At 42.8% G+C, this 19,808-nt stretch overlaps 1 long non-coding RNA gene across 5 annotated transcripts in view; it reads left to right on the top strand.

Annotated features, from left to right (window-relative positions):
* The window catches only part of LOC307185615, a 114,447-nt gene that overhangs the window by 51,062 nt on the left and 43,577 nt on the right, over window positions 1-19,808 (top strand). For all 5 annotated transcript variants that reach the window (XR_013828115.1, XR_013828116.1, XR_013828117.1 and 2 more), the window contains exon 3: window positions 9,587-9,683. This is a non-coding gene — a long non-coding RNA (uncharacterized lncRNA). The remainder of the gene's footprint in view (window positions 1-9,586; window positions 9,684-19,808) is intronic.

Below are 19,808 nucleotides of genomic sequence, written 5' to 3'. Positions count from 1 at the left end.
TAGGGTAAGTAAAAATAATTTTTTCTATTGTCATCAAAAGGTGGTTGTGGTCCAATGAATGGAGATTGAGTGGGGGAGGGTGGGAAGGCTTTTTGGCACCAGGACGTTTTCTGGTGGGGAAGCGCTCTGAATTTTCCCCTCACTAAGTCCTCACCCAGCCACGTGGCTCTAGTCTTCCATGTGATTTGACACAACTGAAATTCATTGGTTCCTTGGATTTCTGAATGGAGACGGAGGCCTTCTTTGCAACCTCAGTTCTTCCAGCTTTCTGTGTCTCCTTGGCTTAGAACATGTGTCTGGGTCCTTAATGTAACTAACGAATTGAAGAAGTGGATGGTTACAATTGCATCACCTGTTGTTATTCGTATACAGATCCTGGCGATTTAGTTGTATACCTCCAGGCAGCCAGCTGTCCATATTGCTTGAATAAAGCTGTTTTTCTGAAAAAGTTAATTTGAGTTTTAGAATATTTTCACTTGAACATCATATTGGCATCATACGAATTTAAGAATGCTTGTTTGTTTATTGTATTTTTGAGCATTTAACAGAATAAACCAAAATAATCTACTTCCTATCTTTGTCTTATGGAGACTTGGTCTTATAGAGACTCAGGCCTTGCTGGAGATCTAAATATCCTTGGGGGACTTCCCTGGTGGCGCAGTGGTTAAGAATCCACCTGCCAATGCAGGGGACACGAGTTTGATCCCTGGTCCGGGAAGATCCCACATGCCGCAGAGCAACTAAGCCCGTGCGCCATAACGACTGAGCCTGTGCTCTGAAGCTCGTGCGCCACAACTACCAAAGCCCACGTGCCCAGAGCCTGTGCAACAAGAAAAGCCACCACAATGAGAAGCCCGCGCATGCGAGAAAAAGTAGCCCCGGCTTGTGGCGACTGGAGGAAGCCCGTGTGTGGCAACGAAGAATCAATGCAGCCAAAAATAAATTAAAAAAAAAAATGTCCTTGGCCACCCCGTTATCCCTCCCACCACCGCCCCCCGCCCCAGCTTCTTGGCAAACTCTCTTCATTTTATTTTTTTATTTTTTATTTATTTATTTATTTATTTTTTTTTGCGGTACGCGGGCCTCTCACTGTTGTGGCCTCTCCCGTTGCGGAGCACAGGCTCCGGACGCGTAGGCTCAGCAGCCATGGCTCACGGGCCCGGCCGCTGCACGGCATGTGGGATCCTCCCGGACCGGGGCACGAACCCGTGTCCCCCGCAGCGGCAGGCAGACTCTCAACCACTGCGCCACCAGGGAAGCCCTATTTTTTATTTAAATCACATTGTATGCAAAGATTTTTTTAAATTAATTAATTAATTTATTTATTATTTTTGGCTGTGTTGGGTCTTCGTTTCTGTGCGAGGGCTTTCTCTAGTTGCGGCGAGCGGGAGCCACTCTTCATCGCGGTGCGGGGGCCTCTCACTGTCGTGGCCTCTCTTGTTGCGGAGCACAGGCTCCAGACGCGCAGGCTCAGTAGTTGTGGCTCACGGGCCCAGTTGCTCCGCGGCATGTGGGATCCTCCCAGACCGGGGCACGAACCTGTGTCCCCTGCATCGGCAGGCGGACTCTCAACCACTGCGCCACCAGGGAAGCCCCTGTCTTCTTTTTCCATTCTGAACTACTGCTACACCATCTTGGTTCTTCCGTTTTCTAGACTGTCTCTTGCTGCCTTCCACGCCTCTCTGTTTTCACCCTTCCTGATTCTCTTCTTCCTTTCATTCTCTAAGTTCGTGTTTTTCAAACTGTGGTTTATGAATGTCCAGCATCAGCATCCCCTGGGGCCTGACCAGACAAGTGGATCAGAACCTCTGGGAGTAAGCTGGGGACGGCTGAGGAGTCTGCCCGCTGATCAAGCATTCCTGGGGCTTCTCGTGACACCTGAGTTCAAGACACGCTGCTCTAATGCCTGATACCCACCAAACTCAGTTCCTGACACTGCTGTTGGTTCTTGCCCTTTTCTCATGGGGGGAGGTTCATACACTGGCAGGCTTCACTTTCCTGGGAGGCACCAGAGGCTCCCTTCCCGTCCTGCGTCAAATCTCCTCTTTCCAGCTATTCCCTGGGCCTCTCCCCTATGCTGAGTGTGACCGCTCACCCTGGCCATCTATTGGGGCAACCTCCCGAAGTGTTAGGTACTTTTCTCCCAGGTCACTTTGTAGATGAGGACACAGCGCCTGAGAGCGATCTACGTGGTAAGATTGGCTTTGTTAGGGAGAATCATTATAAATACGTATTGAGTGCATGGATGAGAGGGCGATTCACCTGAACGCACCATCTTGATAGACTTTATATGGGATCTGGGTGTATTGTTCTTCTTGAGTTACTTCTCCTAGAACCACTGGGAGGTAGGAGAGGGGGAGCAAATGGTAGCGTTCAGCTTTAACAATCACAGTGCCCAAGCTCTGGGAAGCACCCTGGAATATGCCAGGGCCAGCCAGGAGTGCCTTATAAGGGAGACTTTACCAATAGCATTTTGGGGGGGAATGGTGTGGTGCTCATTGACTGTTGGTTATTGTAGCACTGGGTCAGTCAGAGGTCAGGGAAGGGGGGAAGCTGTGGGCTTAGAGATGGAACAAGCAGTTCTAGCAATCCCTGCGAGATCCGTAGAGAGAACACAGGGCTTTAAAAAACACGTTTTGGGGAATTTTCTTTATAAAATTATCAGAAGAGTAGATCACTGCACTCTTCATACCCTGCCTATGAAACAATACAAGTATCATAGGGAAAAGCCCCATTATGAGAAAGCAGTTAGAATAATTGCACGTTAGGAGCGTTAGGTCACTGCTGGCCGATCTGACGGTGATTTGCATCCGCTTCGGTACCGGGGAAAGGAATGTTTGATCTGACAGAAAGTGGAGGAGGAGGGCAGCCTCTCCACTTCGCAGGTCGCTGCTGGCTCCCCCGGGGATTTACTGCTTCCTCCAAGGAGCTCCCACTGCAGCTGGAATAGAGGCTTGTTTCTCCAGCTGTCTAACCTTCAGTGTTATCTGTCTCTCTTTGACCTCTTAGTTTTATAATGAGTCAGTTTATTTGTGTGTGCAAATTGAGTTTTCTTAGAAATAGAACAGAGCTAGAAAGAGGCCCATGTTTTAGTCGTTTCCTCTGAAGAAGGAGAAGCCGCCAGGGGACCTGGCACCGCAGAAGGTGCTTGTGCTCTGACAGCCCCTGTTGTTGGTGTCTTTTAACACCGTGGAGTGAAGTCTAGTGGTCAGAGGAAGATTGTCTCCCTGTGGGAGGTGGAAATATCCTCAGGGTTTACCAGCTAATTACTTCTGGAGGCCCTAGGAGCTCAGAGAATTTGCTTAGCAACTGGCCTGACCGGTCCCCCGACCCCTGCTGTCCCCTGACATTACCCGACTTACCAGCGGGGCTGATGGAGCAGTTTGGGAACCAAACACAATCCAGCATTTTTGTGAAAATGGTGCCAATCTTTTCCTCGATGGGACCTGAGCCTGTAACCCAGTCCAACAAACGAGGGAGAGGAAGCCAAAAAAAACTTTTTTGAGAAACAACACAGGCAGTAGGAAATCATACTGGTCAGGGCTTGTTTTCCTGACTCAGGGCCTCATTCCAACCTGTTGCAATCAGCTCTCCGAGTGTCTATAGGGACACCCTGGCGCAGGGGCCCCTCCGAGGAGAGGAACTTTTTACATTTGTGTTTGACTGGGCTCCTTGCCAGGGGCTAAGTTCAAAGTGCAGTTTCCAGTAATTTGCTGGGACTTCTCTGTGGGTTTGATAGGCCAGGACAGAAGCCTGCAAGCTGAAGTAATATTTCCTGATTTCTGTCATTTCTTAAGAAGAGAAGGAAGGTTTGTGGAGGGCCTGGGGGTTGGTGGGCTTTTTGTTGGCTCTGAGAGCAGATGGGGCTCCTGTCTTCCTCGGCCCTTTCTCCTCCCGTCTGGGGCCCTGGGCAGCCGGGCACTGGGCTGGCATCACCGGGGCTCCCTCCCCGAGCAAACGTGAGGTGCCCGTTCGGTGAAGCCCATGCGAGGCTGCCTTTGATTTACTGTGTGCTGGCGTTATTCGGAGCCATAAAGTTGTCGAGTAATGGCAATATGTTCTTATTTTCTCATATCTGTAGGATGAAAGTGAACATTTTTATAATCCTTCCCTCCTCACCACATTCAGTTCCCCTGCGTTAAACATGTGGGCTTGATTAAAGGGGAAAAAGAGCTACAAAGAGAAGTTAGGGTTTATACTCCTTCCCTCCACCACCCCCTTCCCAGCACGTTGAGGGCAGGGCTCATCATTTTGTCATTTCATCTTTGTGTCTCCCCCCTGTGTCTGGCAGAGGACCTGACACGTAATAATTCTGAATGAATCTTTATTCAATGAAGGGATGTGGGGAGCGATGGCATCTCATTTCAAAGGAGTGTTCGGTAGAACAATGTAATTTCTATGTCAGGTAGAGGCTCATAGGAATGATGCTTTATTGATTTGATTACAGCTCATTTTCTACAGCAAGGAATTATCTTCCAGAAATGTTTTCTCTGGTCCCTGCTTCAGCCACTCTTCACTTGGAAAGGACCCAGCTGAGCATGGAGGGCGTTAGGAGCTGAGGAGAGAGACGGAGTGGGCAGTAGTGGGAGCCCGAGTTGAACTCTTCAGGGTTCTTTAGCCCCAGCACCAAGTGGCCATCACCTTTCAATCGTCCTCCCACTACTTCAAACACGCTTAAATCCACAACAACAAAACCCCAGGAAGACACAGAGGGATGGGGGTGAGAGGTGGGTAAAAGGGCCTGGAAACAGCCTGTGGGAGTTCCTTCCCCAGCTCCCTGACTTTTCCTTCAACACACTTCTTTTCATTTGCTAATTCGCCTGAGAACGACTATCTCTAAGGCTGCTTTTCCTCTAGTCTGGAAACTTGAATTACAGCAATTTAACATTATAACATAATTCCACTGCAATAAAGCAGTTTGGGGCTGGCAGTGGTGATGGAGTGGATGTTGGTGGAAATGGGGAGCCGAGAATTGACTCTAATGGATTTTTTTTCTGTATTCGTTTAAGAAATGTTAGGATAAAGCCACGTTAGTATGAAATCTTATTTAAATATTTTAATTAGAGGATTGGTGCTATGTAAAACCATCTAAATATGATGCCAAAAGAACTAGTTAAAAGCTTAAAAGAAGATGGGAGACAGTCTAGTTGTGTGGACTTGTGTTACGCAAATCACGAGTTTGTATAATTTTCCCCCTCTTTACTGAATTGATTTTGTAACTTACGTGAATGATTATTTGTTTTTAAATGTGGAATAAAAAGAGTCTCAAATATTTCAGTAGTCTTTAGTTATAATTAAAAAACCAAGACAAAAACAGAGAAACAACTTGTGGCAAATTGTCTAGAAAACCAGGCTCTGTAGGTAGATCTCAGGGACATGGAGAACAAAGAAAGAAATGAACTTGAAAATTCTCCTTGCCAAATGACTTCTCACACCATGTAAGGAGATTGGGTAATTTAGATTGTTGAATGAAGTCAAGACCGCTTTATCATCAGACCGGTCTCTTTAAGGCAGGGCATGGATGGCCCACAGGTATCTGACTATTACCCATCCGCGTTCAAAAAAAGAGAGATGCCTGCAAAAGACACTAGGTTTAAAGTTGATTTAAAACATGTCTTCTTGCTCTCAGTTCCTGTCTGTGCTAGGTGTGATTAATTGCATCCTGATTCCTCTATCTGTAGTGCTGGCCTTTGGCATTTAGGGAGATAATATTGGCAATTTCACCTACTCACGAGGTATCCTAAAAGCCCATGATGCTGTGTAATCTCCGTCAGGCCCAAAGCTCTGACATTTCATCCCGTGCGTGGGAACAAGTGGCTTCTGCAGCGAATAAAGTGCCCAGCGCCTCAGGGTGATTCTGCGTTTCTTCACGTGTCCCGACGGAGGCAGCCCGCAACTCTTGTCAAGTGATCAACATTTGGTCCCTTGTGAAAAATGGACCTTCACCCAAAGTCACCCGAGAGACTGATGGAAACGGCAAGTGAGGGTCTACGAAAATGAAAGTTCTTAGTCAGAAAATACTTCTATACAATTTTTAATCCTGTATTTTTAACGTCATTAACCTCTTAAGAAGCCTCAGGAGTCACTTAGACTTCTCGAATGTACTTTCCTACATGTTATGGAGAATGCTATATGCTGTAGTGATATTTAAGAATTTAGAATTTGTATGTTAAATAACCGCTTGCGAGCATAGATTTGGCTTTTCGTTTTTGCTATGCTTATGATATTTTGGAAGTTTTTTTTTGGCTATCATGCTGTTAGAATTAATAACTATTTTAATACTTGTTTGGGGACAAACAGTATCCTAGACCCGTAGCATTTAAATGAACAGTATTGAAGTGGGTGACATAAATTATATATTTATTAAATCTCAGCTATGTAAATGACTAAGTACGCCTTGATCAGAAAGACTTAGAAACTAAAAGCATTAAGAGGCGGGCTTCCCTGGTGGCGCAGTGGTTGAGAGTCCGCCTGCCGATGCAGGGGACATGGGTTCATGCCCCGGTCCGGGAGGATCCCACATGCCGTGGAGCGGCTGGGCCCGTGAGCCATGGCCACTGAGCCTGCGCGTCCGGAGCCTGTTCTCTGCAATGGGAGAGGCCACAACAGTGAGAGGCCCACGTACCGCAAAAAAAAAACCCAAAAAAACCAAAAAACCAAAAAAAGCATTAGGAGGCAATTATTCATATAGAAAAAGCATTCTGAGCTACAAGAGAGGGTTGTCCACAGGTTATGCTTCAGATATGGGTGGTGTTTCTTTGGTTCTTTAATTGAGATTGTTTTTCCAAGTGAAGTACAGGCCGCTCCCAGACAGCTCTTCCTTTTCACCCCTACATCCACCTCTTTTTTTTCCATTGGGAGTCCTTTCTTCCAACTCAAGTATCGCAGAGCCAACATAAAAACTGGGTGGGAAGGAAGAAGGAACTGAAATGTAATTAACGTCTTCTCTGTTTTATGTACATTAGTACCTTATCTCATTTAATTCTCATAATGTCCTCTGAAGTTGAGGTACTGCTAACACCCCATTTTGTAGATGAGGCTCAGTAAGTCACACAGCAAGAAGGTAGAGACATTTACATGCAGATTTGTGCAGCTCTGAGGACAGAGCTCCTAGACACCCCCAGCAGCCTCCAGCCAGGAGGTATTTAGCGTGTTTGTGTTGGGCAAAGGGCATTTCGTGGCCTTGCTCGTCTTCCCCTAAAGGTCTGACCACATCGTTTCATTTCTAGTGAGTTTCCCTGATACATTGAAAAATACGGTTGAATTAAGGAACGTATCTATTGCATAAAGCAAAGAACATCTGATTTCTTTTTTCCTGTGTCGATGAAAGTTAGAATTCATGTCATGCTTGTAGTAAATGCACTTCCCGAAAAGCTACTCTTTTAATGCATGTCGCCTTATTCTTTATTTTCAAAATAATTCCAGACATTTTAGCCCAAAAGCTATACATCTAGGCTATAATTTTAAATTTATCACTATGCTATCCTTCTGAAAACTTTCAACTCAATTTTTTCCCCCCTTGAATATGTCTAATACCACCATTACCTACTAACTGTGGATTGAAATAGCAAGTCATTATGATGTCTGAATTAACATCCAAAACATACTGGTTTTCTTCCAGGGTTCCCATATCTATTATTGTTAAAACATGTAACTTTAAAAACTCAAATGGTTTTCCCAAGCCAATTCTCTAATCACAGACATAAATTTCACTCCATTAAGGAAAGGAAACCAGGCAGTATGACTAAAGTTAGGAATATGATCAAATTTCAAGGGAGGAAAAAAAAAACCCCACAACGATTAGGCGTAGAATTCTTTCCACTTCTTTTGCTTACGGAACACGGTTAAATTAAAACCCTGCTTTCCGGCACAAATCAGAGCGTGTAGCCCTTTAAAATGGAGGGGCTGGGTTTAGGTATGGAAGCTGCCATGCCCTCACTCTGATCTGACAGGGCATTTTGCAGAAAGGAGGTATCCGAGTGCTGTTGACTTTTCCCTGGCATGGCTGAGGGGTCATGGAACTGGTGAGAGCCAGTAGGACAGGCTCTCCTCCTTCCTGCATCTCAGGGTGATTGGAAGTTATTCAGTTGCATTTTCTCCCATGAAATACCTGTTGCATATTTATAAGTCTTTTAAATAATGACAGTCCCTGAGAACTTGTGATAACCAGACAGGCCTATAAATAAGGAAAGGGATGTGGTGGGAAAGTCTAGCTCCCTAGGCTATGGGTGGCGGATTCAGTGGTATTCTTTTGATTGCTGCTCCTGAAATACCTCAGCCCCTCAAGGTTGCTTTTTAATGTTTATCAAGATTTTTTTTATAGGCGTCTCTTTTCAATCTACGAGACTTGCTTCCTTGCTATTTTGTAAAGCTGAGTGGTGTTCAACTAGCTTTTAAAAATGTTTGCTTTCACTATCTGTATTAAGAATAGGAGCAAGACAGTTTTCCACCCCCAGCTCACTGACAAATCCACGTGTTTCCTTTGAGAGTGTTCTCTGAGACCCATATTCTTGATTTCATAGGAATAGCCATACACACGTACACAAAGTATACACAAAATGATATAAAAGTACACAGCTTTGTGATGACCTGGAGGGATGGGATAGGAAGGGTAGGAGGGAGGCTCAGGAGGGACGGGATATGGGGACATATGTATACCTATGGCTGATTCACTTTTGTTGTACAGCAGGAACTAACACAACATTGTAAAGCAATTAGACTCCAATAAAGATGTGAAAAAAAAGTACACAAGCTTTAAAAAGTACGTAAAGTAATATAAAGTTAATTTTTGATGTTTACCTTGTAGCTGATGTACATTTATATACGTTGAATTTGAAATAGGTCAGCATAGTTAGCAGAGAAAGAAAAATCTTTAAAAACTTTCCTTAGTGAGTCAAAAAGGAAGACAAGAAAAGTTTATTTTTTAAATCTGTATTTCTGTTGTTAGAAATGAGATTTATTGGAAATAAGCCTTTTAGGAAGCAAAGTAGCAGTAATTATTAAAGTTAAAAAAAAAACATATCTTTCAACCCAGCAATCTCCTATTTGGGGATCTGTGTCATACAAGAAATATCTGTAGTTATCACCAAGTGGCTCTCTATCTATCACATTACCCTATTTTAATTCTCTACATATGACTCAATGGCATCATCTCCTATTTTTCTTGTTCATTTGTTCACTTGTTTGTTCATTCATTCATTTATTGTCTTCTCCTGCAAGAATGTGAGCTCTATGAAAACTAGTACTGCACCTGTTTCCCTTACCACTGGAACTCTAGCATCTGGAATAGTTGCTGGCACAGAGTAGGTCCTCAATAAATATTTGTTGGATAAAAGAAATAAAGCACCCATAGATCAGGATATTTATTGAAGTATTATTGTAGTGGCAAAAAACTGGAATCAAGAGAATGCCCATTAGTGATGGGCTGGTTGGGAGACCCACCGTGCCTGGCTCAGCCGTGTGGTATAGGGGTGAACAGCACGGCTCTTGTGTCAGACTGCCTGGGCTTTAATCCCTATATTCCTCTTACATGTATGATGAATGGCCTCGGGAATGGTGCTAAGCTTCTATGCCTCTGTTTTCTCAGCCATAACATGAGGACAACAGCGATACCAATCTCAGAAGGTTTTTGTGAGAATTAAGTAAAAGTGGCAACATAATATGGAAAGAGTCCCTGGCACACAGTGAGTACTCAATAAATATTATTATCTCATGACATATTGAAAAAAATGAATTAAATATCACTTAACAGAGGAATTTTCATCATGCACCGTTTAGTGGGCGACATATGTGCAGAGAAATGTATTTGATGGCTGCTACTTTTATAAATTTAACAATGAAATGTAAAAATCCTATATGTGTATATGTAGTATGTTTATAAGGGCATAAAATTATGGAAGATACACACTAAGTATATAAAGCTGGGTATAGGAAGGGCAGGACTGAGGGGTGGGAAAGAGAAGAAGGGAAAGTTGAAAGGCAACAAAATGACTAAATAGTAAGGCATTTACATTACCAGCACGTTACTGAAAACCATGATTAAATTACAAAATATGTGGGTTTAGGTATTTGTACACGTTGAGGTGCTTAGAAAGTGAATCTCTAAATATTAATGATGGTTGTCTCAGAAGGATTGGGACTCCAGGTGACTTCTTCCTTATTCTTTGATGTATTTTAATTTTTGACAGTAAGCATGTATTATTTATATAATCAGGAAAAACAAGAAAAAATTTTTACTGTCAGGAAAAAAGAAAAAAGCAATGCTTCTCTATTTCCATAACAATCTACTAAGGGAAGAGAGCCGGCATTTGAATGCATGTGTCTCTCTTCTAACAGTTTCAGAGCCTGAGGAGTTGTCAGTACCCAATTTAGAAGGATCACGTGGCCATGCAGTCTGAGTACGAGATGGATTTAGTTTTTGGCAAATCACGTGCTTGCTACCTCAGTCTTGTCCTGTTTTGGAAAGGGGAACTCAACTCTGAGGGATTATACGAATCGACAGTGTGGTAAACACAGGCAAATGGGCCACAGAATTCTTGAAAATGGGAGAGAAAGGAATCACAAATTTCCATATCTGCAAATAGTTCAGCCACAGAAGGCTCTTTGGACCCAAATCTAGAAATTTTCTTAAAATACTACTTGACTCATGTCAAAGCTTTGTTCAAAACCCTTATAACCTTTGTATCACTCATGAGATAAAGTTGAAATTCTTTTTTTAGATTTTTTAACATCTTTATTAGGGTATAATTGCTTTACAATGATGTGTTAGTTTCTGCTGTATAACAAAGAGAATCAGCTATACATATACATATATCCCCATATCTCCTCCCTCTTCTGTCTCCCTCTCACCCTCCCTATCCCACCCCTCTAGGTGGTCACAAAGCACCGAGCTGATCTCCCTGTGCTATGCGGCTGCTTCCCACTAGCTATCTATTTTACATTGGGTAGTGTATATATGTCCATGCCACTCTCTCACTTCGTCCCAGCTTACCCTCCCTCCTCCCCGTGTCCTCAAGTCCATTCTCTACCTCTGTGTCTTTATTCCTGTCCTGCCCCTAGGTTCTTCAGAACCATTTTTTTTTTCTATTCCATATATATGTGTTAGCATACGGTATTTGTTTTTCACTTTCTGACATAAAGTTGAAATTCTTTAGGCTGGTGTCAGAGTCTGGATACCTGTGCTAACTCTCTCTGCCACGATTTCTTTACCTCAGCTCTCTGCTTGAGTCTGTGTGATCGTCCCAGTGTCCACTCAGAATCTCTCCTTCCCTTTGTTCATGCCCTTCCCCCTCCTTTTCCCTTTTCTGAATCTTACTCATCGCTAAAGCCTCGGCTCAGGTCCATCTTCTCCGAAAGGATTTTGAACTATCCTGGTCGCTAGAGCCTTCTCTGCCTTTTCCCCACCCCTGTTCTTCCACTGCAGGTGGAAGAACATCATTACCTTTGCCCCAGTCACTTAGCACTCACAGGTGACCTGTAACCATAACTGGTGCACCAGATTCATATGCAAATGTTTCTCCTTCTTCAACTGGGATACTGTCCTCCCCAGGAGTAGGCTTGTGCCTTTTTCTCCCTGTATTTCCATACTTCCTACCACATTAACTTGGGTAGAGTTGGCATGCAGTAAATATTTGCTGATTGATAGGTATGTATAGGTATTTTCTGAAAACCGGAAGTAGGTAGTCATCCCATAATCAGTGTCTGTGTTGGAGCCCTTATGTAGAAACCCATGTATTTGCATATAAGCTTATCTATCAAGATAAGAATGCCTGCCTAAATATAGGAAGAAATTTTAAGAGCCTTTCAAATCCTCAGAAATGTGTGTGCACTCAGGTATGAATCTATCAATACATTTGCCATAAACAGGATGAATGAAAAATGAAACTGAATGAGAGACATTTTATTTTTGAGAACTGGAAACAGTGAAACATTAATAAGGATAATAGTAACTAACACATACATGGCTTTTATTATAAGCTAGTTTGTCTAAATACTTTTCGTATATTTACTCACTTAATCCTTAAAACAACCCTATGAGGTAGGCATATTACTTTGAGCCCCATTTTACAGAGGATGAAACACAATCAATCAAGCTCCCACTGGTACTGAATTTCTTTAAGCTGTTAACTTGAAATAGGAATCATTTTATGATTTTTTGACTTGTAAATTTACCTACGTGAATACATCTATACAAAGGACAAAGCCCACACACTCAAGTACTTTGTAGGTGGCATGACTATGATTCTTTTTAAGGTGAGATTTAAAAGTAACAAAGTTGGCTTAAAGAAAAATTAGCAAACATAGCGCAAGGAAAGTTTTGTAAGGCAGACATCTTCTGAAGAAGCCATTTATGTTTAATCTGGGAATTTGGTCACTGCTCTTCTTCAGGACTGTTTTTAAAAGTCAGTATATGCTTCCTAAAAGGAAATTTGATCTCCCTTATTAATAGTTACATCAGGTTTTAAACCAAAGCCAGCTTTATGACGTACTTCCTTCACATCATCTTGGCTGTGTATGGTTATGATTTTACCCTCAGAGGCTGAAGGTTTGCTGTCATTGAAGGGGGCTCACGAGAATTTTCTAATAGTCTGCAAAGGGAGTTTCAAGACAAGCGTTCCAAAAATGTTGGCAACATCTTGTTGCCCAGATTCTGGGAAGATCAAGCCATTATCCAAGGTTGCACAGCTATTCAGGGACAGAGACAAGATGAAGATCCAGGGCTTTTGACTCCAGTCTACTGGTTTTCTGCTAAACTGCACCACCACTAGAGGTCTCAGCGAGAAACTGTGGGCTGGCCCTGGACATGGTGCTGGGAGAGAAAGAGGAGTCCCTTGGGGAGTGGAGAGAAGCACGTGGCAGCATTGACCTGAAGCCTCTCCTTCTTTGGGAGCAGCAGATAGTGCATCAGAATGGTGAAGACTGAAAGATTGGTCAATCTTTGTAGTCTATTTAGCTGTTGTGTGGAGGAAGGGGGATTGTTGGACGCCTGTTTTGCTCCTCAGTAAGAAGAAGGAATAACAATTTCTCATGAGCCAATCTTAACCATTTAACAATGCAGAAACTCTAAGCCCAGGCTTCATCCAATTTTGTGGATCCTAAAGATGATAATAGCTAACATTTAAGTGTTTACTGTGTATCAGGAATTATTCTAGATACTTTATATGTATTATATCATTTGATCCTCATAACAGGCCATTTGTATCATCCCTTTTTACAGATGGGGAAGGCGAGTTACAGAGAAGTTACACAACTTGCTATAATTTCCCCAAGATTACATCTCTATTAAGTAGCTGAATTGGGATTCAAACCCAGGCAGTTTGGCTTCAGAGCCTCATCAGTTTAAAAAAATTGATTATGGAAAATTTCAAACATATGCAAAAGTAGAGAGAACAGTGCAATGAACTTCCATTTACCATCTCCCAGCTGTCACAACCATTGGCCAATTTTTTTTTTTTTTTTTTTTTTTTTTTTTTTTTTTCGGTACGCGGGCCTCTCACTGTTGTGGCCTCTCCCGTTGCGGAGCACAGGCTCCGGACGCGCAGGCGCAGCGGCCATGGCTCACGGGCCCAGCCGCTCCGTGGCATGTGGGATCTTCCCAGACCGGGGCACGAACCCACGTCCCCAGCATCGGCAGGCGGACTCTCAACCACTGCGCCACCAGGGAAGCCCCATTGGCCAATTTTGTTCTATCTGTATCTCAACCTGCTTAGTGGTCTCCCAGCCCCCTTCCTGGATTATTTTCAAGAAAACACAGACATCCTAACATATCATCCATAAATATTTTAGTAAGTACTGCTAAAAAAGTAATGGCTTAAAAAAAACACACTCTTCCATAAGACGCACATTGTCTCTATTTTTGTGACATTAACAGCTTGGAAGATGATTGTCTAGATCTGTGATATTCTTTCATTTCTTCTTCATTTATTTACTGTAATACTTTCCCAATACCAACAGTTTGGTTATCCTGATGTATCGTATGCACAGGAAATCCCAGATAGATGCTGGATTCACAAACGCCTCTCTCTCTATTTCTCTCTCTCTCTCTCTCTTTACTAGTTTCAGTGAGTTGGTTTTTTCACATCAGCCAAAGTTGATCACTTCATGTGTTTCAAGGAGCATATTGAACTTATGGATGTTTAAACATATTAATGGTTGTAGTAAACGTATTTGGTACTTCTTTGATGGATTTTTCTTATCAATGCTCAGATTGTCCCGTTGGGTCAGTGGGAGCCTCTTCAAGTTTGGTTTATGAGTCCTTCAGTCATATTCAGCAGCCCCCTTATTTTCTGGTATGACAAGATGTTCTAGGCTTATCTTGTGTATTTCTTGCCCTAACCTGGAATTAAGCATTTTTCCAAGGAGCTGGCATTCCTTCATGGGAAACAGTATTATTTAGAGACCACAGCCTGGGTATGGGGGGTGCTTATTGCTACTAGGGTGGTCATTGTTTCCTTTCCTTCCTTCTTTCCTCCCTCCTTCCCTTCCTTCCTTCCTTCCTTGCTTCCTTCCTCTCTCCCCCTTGCACCTTTCTTCCTTTTCTTTCTTTATAAAGAGAAACTAAATAGTGAGTTGTTACCAATAATTAATTATTTGTTTTCTCTTTCTTTATAAATTTATATATAACTATATATATAATTAATATTTCAGAATAAAAATATAAAATAGTATTAAAATATGATTATCAAAACCAGTTTGAATTTATTGTGTAACTCAATTTATTGAGTTGTTACCAATAATTATTTGTTTTCTCTTTCTTTATAAATTTATATATAACTATATATATAATTAATATTTCAGAATAAAAATATAAAATAGTATTAAAATATGATTATCAAAACCAGTTTGAATTTATTGTGTAATTCATCTTTAGAGTATATACCACTAGGGATGTACAGTCAAATTATTGTCTTTTAAAGTCACTTGAAATGAATTGTTCTCTGTACAATCTAAAAATGTGCTTGGTGGTTAAATTTATTTGTTTCATTCTGCTTTAGAGTTGTAGTGTAGTTATTTTAAATTTCTCTTAATTTTGTTTTGAAGTTATGTGAAACAAGATCTATTCAGAGACGTCTGGCTTCCATTTTTGTCTCCCCATCCACCGTTAACTAATTTTTAAAATTTCATTGTTTATCATTCTTTTTTTTTTAAATAGGAGCAAGTACGTGTAGCTATTGGTTGCCAACTTAAAAAAAATGCACCATGTGAGAGTTGTGAATTAAGGTTTATTTGGGGCAAAATGAGGACTATAGCCTGGGAGACAGCATCTCAGATAGCTCGGAGAAACTGCTCCAAAGGTGATTTTGGTGAATGGGGAGTGCATGCAATCAGGCACATATTTTTTGCAGAGGTTTCTGCTAGTGTCGTGCAGGTTACTGCTAGTCACGGGGAGCAGACGTCACCATGAAGGATTTTAGTGCTTCTCTAGATATGAGTATACAAGAATTGGGCTCATAAAATCCTCTCCTGAAAATATCTATCTGAAGACCTGTTCTGCCAGTTTTTCCCAGAGCACAGAGTGCCTCACTTCTGCTGTCCACCCTGAACTCCTTTCAGGGGGTGTTGAAAATCAGCAGCTGCAGCAGCACGTGATTTAATCCCTGTAGAGGTAGATGGCGAGGGCCGATTTGCAGCTGACGGGTATCTCCTCCATCTCCACTTTCTTAGATAAATGTTAGCTTGAGATACATATTTTCCTCTACTTGGCTTTTCACATTTTTATGCCATGTATCTTGACGGTCACTACTTAGCAGATATATAGACGCTTCTCATCCCCTTGAGAGCTGCAGAGTTTATTCAACCAGTCCCCGAGTGATGGGCAGTCTCACAGTTCTGTCCATATGTGGATCAAAGTCTAAAGATATTTAAATGGGGGGAAAAAGTCCCATTCCAGCAAAGCGGCAAACTTAGATAAAATGTGTTCTACAATTTGGGTCACTCTCCTGGTCATCATGTATATATAAGTTAAGAGAACCTTCCTTGTTCAACAATACCGGGCTTCAGGAGGTGATAATAGGAGAATCATGGGGTTTCTTAACTCTCCATGTGGTTCCTAGTCCTGGAGATCCAAATTGGTATAAGTATGTAAATTAACGTTACATGTATCTGCATATTTACATATGTAAATGGTAATGTGCTAGGAGCAGCTACTAACTTTCAGGAGATCATATGTGCATATGACACAGACATTACTAATGTACTATTTTTGGCCTCCCCCTTTTTTCTGTCTTTACCTATTTATTACCTTTTAAAGAATGAATCTACCCTTGTGTATTCAAATACAGTATCACTCCTATGCAAGTGTCCATTTGAGTTCAGGTATTTCTCCACAGACCTCCAACCTAAGGCATCTAAAATTAAATGTATCATCTTGGATATCTTGCATACAGTGTGAAAACACCTGCCCTATTGTCTCTTCCTATTTTCAGTGATGCACTATTTTCCCACGTTTAAAGCCACTGGTATATCTCTTTATTTGTTTAACTTTTACACTACCTAATTTGACCAAGTCTCCTGCATTAGATGTTGATTTACCTGGGGTTCCGTGGAAACCTGGACATGACAGTCATATCCAAAAGAGACTCCTTGAGAGGAGTCTGTAACAGTAGCAATTTGTCCTGGGCCCTTTCCCACGGATCAATGGATTAGATAAAGATGTGAACACGTACTGGTCAAATGTGACTATTTAGAAGAAACACTGAATGTGTGGAATAAAGCACTTGGAAAAATGATTCTAAAAGCTAGAGTAAATGAGCTCCAGTTAAACAAAAGAAACCGATTAAATGCCATGGGTGGTCTTCGGAGAGAGAGTGACCTGATGTAAGAGGGGTGAAACCGCATCCCAGCAGAAACGCTGAGGTGCTGGGTGTGATCACCGGCAGCAGTGAGGTCGATGGTGAGAAATCACCGGCACCCTCCAGGCCTCACAGGCTCTCCTGAAGCAGGATTAGAACTGTCTACCTTGGGAGGCTCTGGGAAGACGATCCAGCTCCTGGAGTTGATAGGTGTGTGTCATACAGGGTTCCCCGGGGAAACAGTGCCCTCTGAGTGTGGGCTGAGGTATTTATTATAGGAATTAAACCTTACACACTGTGGGAGGGTCAGCGAAGGGGAGGTCCAGAAAGGGGAGTTGGAAGGTCAGAGGAGTCACTTCCTTAAGAAATGGGCGGAGTACTGGCCTAGGGGGCAAGTCAGAGCTGTGGGGAGATCTGAGGAGACAGGCCATGTGGCTGCTGAAGTGGGACTGGGAAGGGGGAACTGGTGGAAAGCTTCCTCGGGAAGCTGCTGCTTCTGGGTAGCTGCAGAGGGTCTGTGACCACGTGATCGGTAGTGGGACACTGGTGCTCGGCAGGGCTCACAACTGGGAAAAAGAGCTACGTGTGAAGAAGAGGGGACGAGGCCCCCTGGGACTTGTTCCTCTGTCACCACGTCCTACTGAAGACTTCACTTGTGCCTCTCAGGTCTTGTCCGAAGTCTCTGTTGGTGACTCCAACCTAGAACCCTGGAGGGAAGAGAATCCGGGCAGAGTAGTTGGCAGTCTAACCACGTGGCCTATAGCACTCTCAGCACAAAAAGAGGTAGACGTTTGCTCAGTGAGAGGAAGAAATAAAGGGGTGATATAAAATCTGCCCAACACACATGTACAATGGAATATTACTCAGCCATAAAAAGAAAGGAAATTGAGTTATTTGTAGTGAGGTGGATGGACCTAGTGACTGTCCTACAGGGTGAAGTAAGTCGGAAAGAGAAAAACAAATATTGTCTGCTAACACATATATATGGAATCTGAAAAAAAAAAAAAAAGGTTCTGAAGAACCTAGGGGCAGGACAGGAGTAAAGACGCAGACGTAGAGAATGGACTTGAGGACACCGGGAGGGGGAAGGATAAGCTGGGACGAAGTGAGAGAGTGGCATGGACATATATACACTACCAAACGTAAAATAGATAGCTAGCGGGAAGCAGCCGCATAGCACAGGGAGATCAGCTCGGTGCTTTGTGACCACCTAGAGGGGTGGGATAGGGAGGGTGGGAGGGACGGAGACGCAAGAGGGAGGAGATATGGGGATGTATGTATATGTATAGCTGATTCACTTTGTTATACAGCAGAAACTAACACACCATTGTAAAGCAATTATACTCCAATAAAGATGTTAAAAAAAAATAAAATAAAATCTGCCCAAGTGTGGGATCCCTCTAGACAGAGTGAAGGAATGTCCGCACGGCAAGACACCGTAGAAGGATCCACGTGCTGGGCATCTAGTTTGTCTAGTGGTTAGAGAGCACTCCCCGTGCTGCCACCATCACATCTCCCCTCCTGCTTACGTCGGACCTGTGGCTTTGCTTTTCGTTCCTCTGTCCCTCTCCATCTTCTGTGAACTGGTAGTTAGATTTAGAGGTTGACCTCACTCAGGTTAGATATTATATTTTTTCAGCAAGAATAATTCAGAAGATGTGCCTAGTAAGTGTTGTCTCCCTTTCGTGATCTTAGCGGTCACCGATGATCATTGCTTCCTTTGGGGAGAGCCAGACCTCTTACCCTCTTTGCTGTCACCTCTTCTATAAATAGTAACCAAACCTTCACAATCCTGGCCAGAGCCGGCATAGCCTAGAGAAAAAAGGATTATGCACACGCGTTCTTCTGTCTACCTACGCCTGCATCCCCACATCCGTATCGTTGTCAAGATGAGTTATTTCTGTGCTGTTGCAAGAGAAGGCCTAGGCGATCTTCTTAGGCAGCGCTGTTGGATGCTGGCCTGAGGAGGGCAGGTAAGAGGAAGTGCAGGATCTGCAAGGAGCAAGTGTAGTGTAAACATTTACCCGCCCAGAGAATAAGCATATTATCCTGTATGCTTTATTTTCATGCTGTGTGTCTGTACTGGGCCTCCTGGGGGATAAAACCAAATCCTTCCATCTACACTTCCCAGCGAGGTGGGGCTGGGAGAGGTGGAGAGCAGCACGGCTGTGAATGTAGGGATCTTAAAATAAGGCATTTGCTTTCACTGGCCCCTGTGCCAGCCCAGCTTGGGGACCCAGGTGAAGCGTCTTTGTTGCTCTCACTTTATGAAAGTCCATAAATACAATTTGGTGGAGCTCATACAGGACTAAACTAGTTTGCAAGCTAAATCACCTGTAATGTCTTGATGGAGATTTTCTTCAGCAGAGATGGAACAAACTCCTTTGCTGAGGTGGAAGAACCAGGTATTACAGAGTCTTAAACTGTTTACACTTCGGAGAGCATTTCTATTGCCTTCACACGTTAAAAGGTCCTATATTTTTATCGGATTATTTCCTATGGTTTCGGAATTATCCTCTGAAAGAAGCCTGGATTTTTCTGCTGTATAATTTCTCTGAAACAAAACCTCCCAAGGCAGTTAGAGGATTGACTTTTGACAAATAGCTATGAGGGTTGGAAGAAACCTAGAGATGCCTTTCAGGGAAACATTGAAATCCTCCAGAGAAAGAAAAGATTCTACTTAAAGACCCTTTAGCACACCGGAAACCCTTGGGATTTTTCATTCTATTAGTTTGTACATATGATACTGCTTTTTTTTTTGTATGTAAAAATGGTTATTGGCTATTTCATACTGTTCAGCCTCTCTAATTTAAAGCCATGTTCAGCAGCCATCCTTGGATCCAAGCTCTTATGAGTGTGAAATTAAGAGGGAGTACAGTCAAGTAAAAATTGTTACAAATGGGTGAGGAAATGCACTCTACTGGAAAAGAAAATTATAATATCCTGATTTAAACCACAACCCTATATATGATCTTCTAAGTGTCTGTTCCCTCACTGAGAGTGTTATGTATGGCATAC

Source organism: Stenella coeruleoalba, assembly GCF_951394435.1.
Source record: "Stenella coeruleoalba genome assembly, chromosome: 4".
Classification (NCBI taxonomy): Eukaryota; Metazoa; Chordata; class Mammalia; order Artiodactyla; family Delphinidae; genus Stenella; species Stenella coeruleoalba.
Note: the sequence above shows the minus strand (reverse complement) of the source record. Positions and strands in the feature narration are given on the sequence as shown.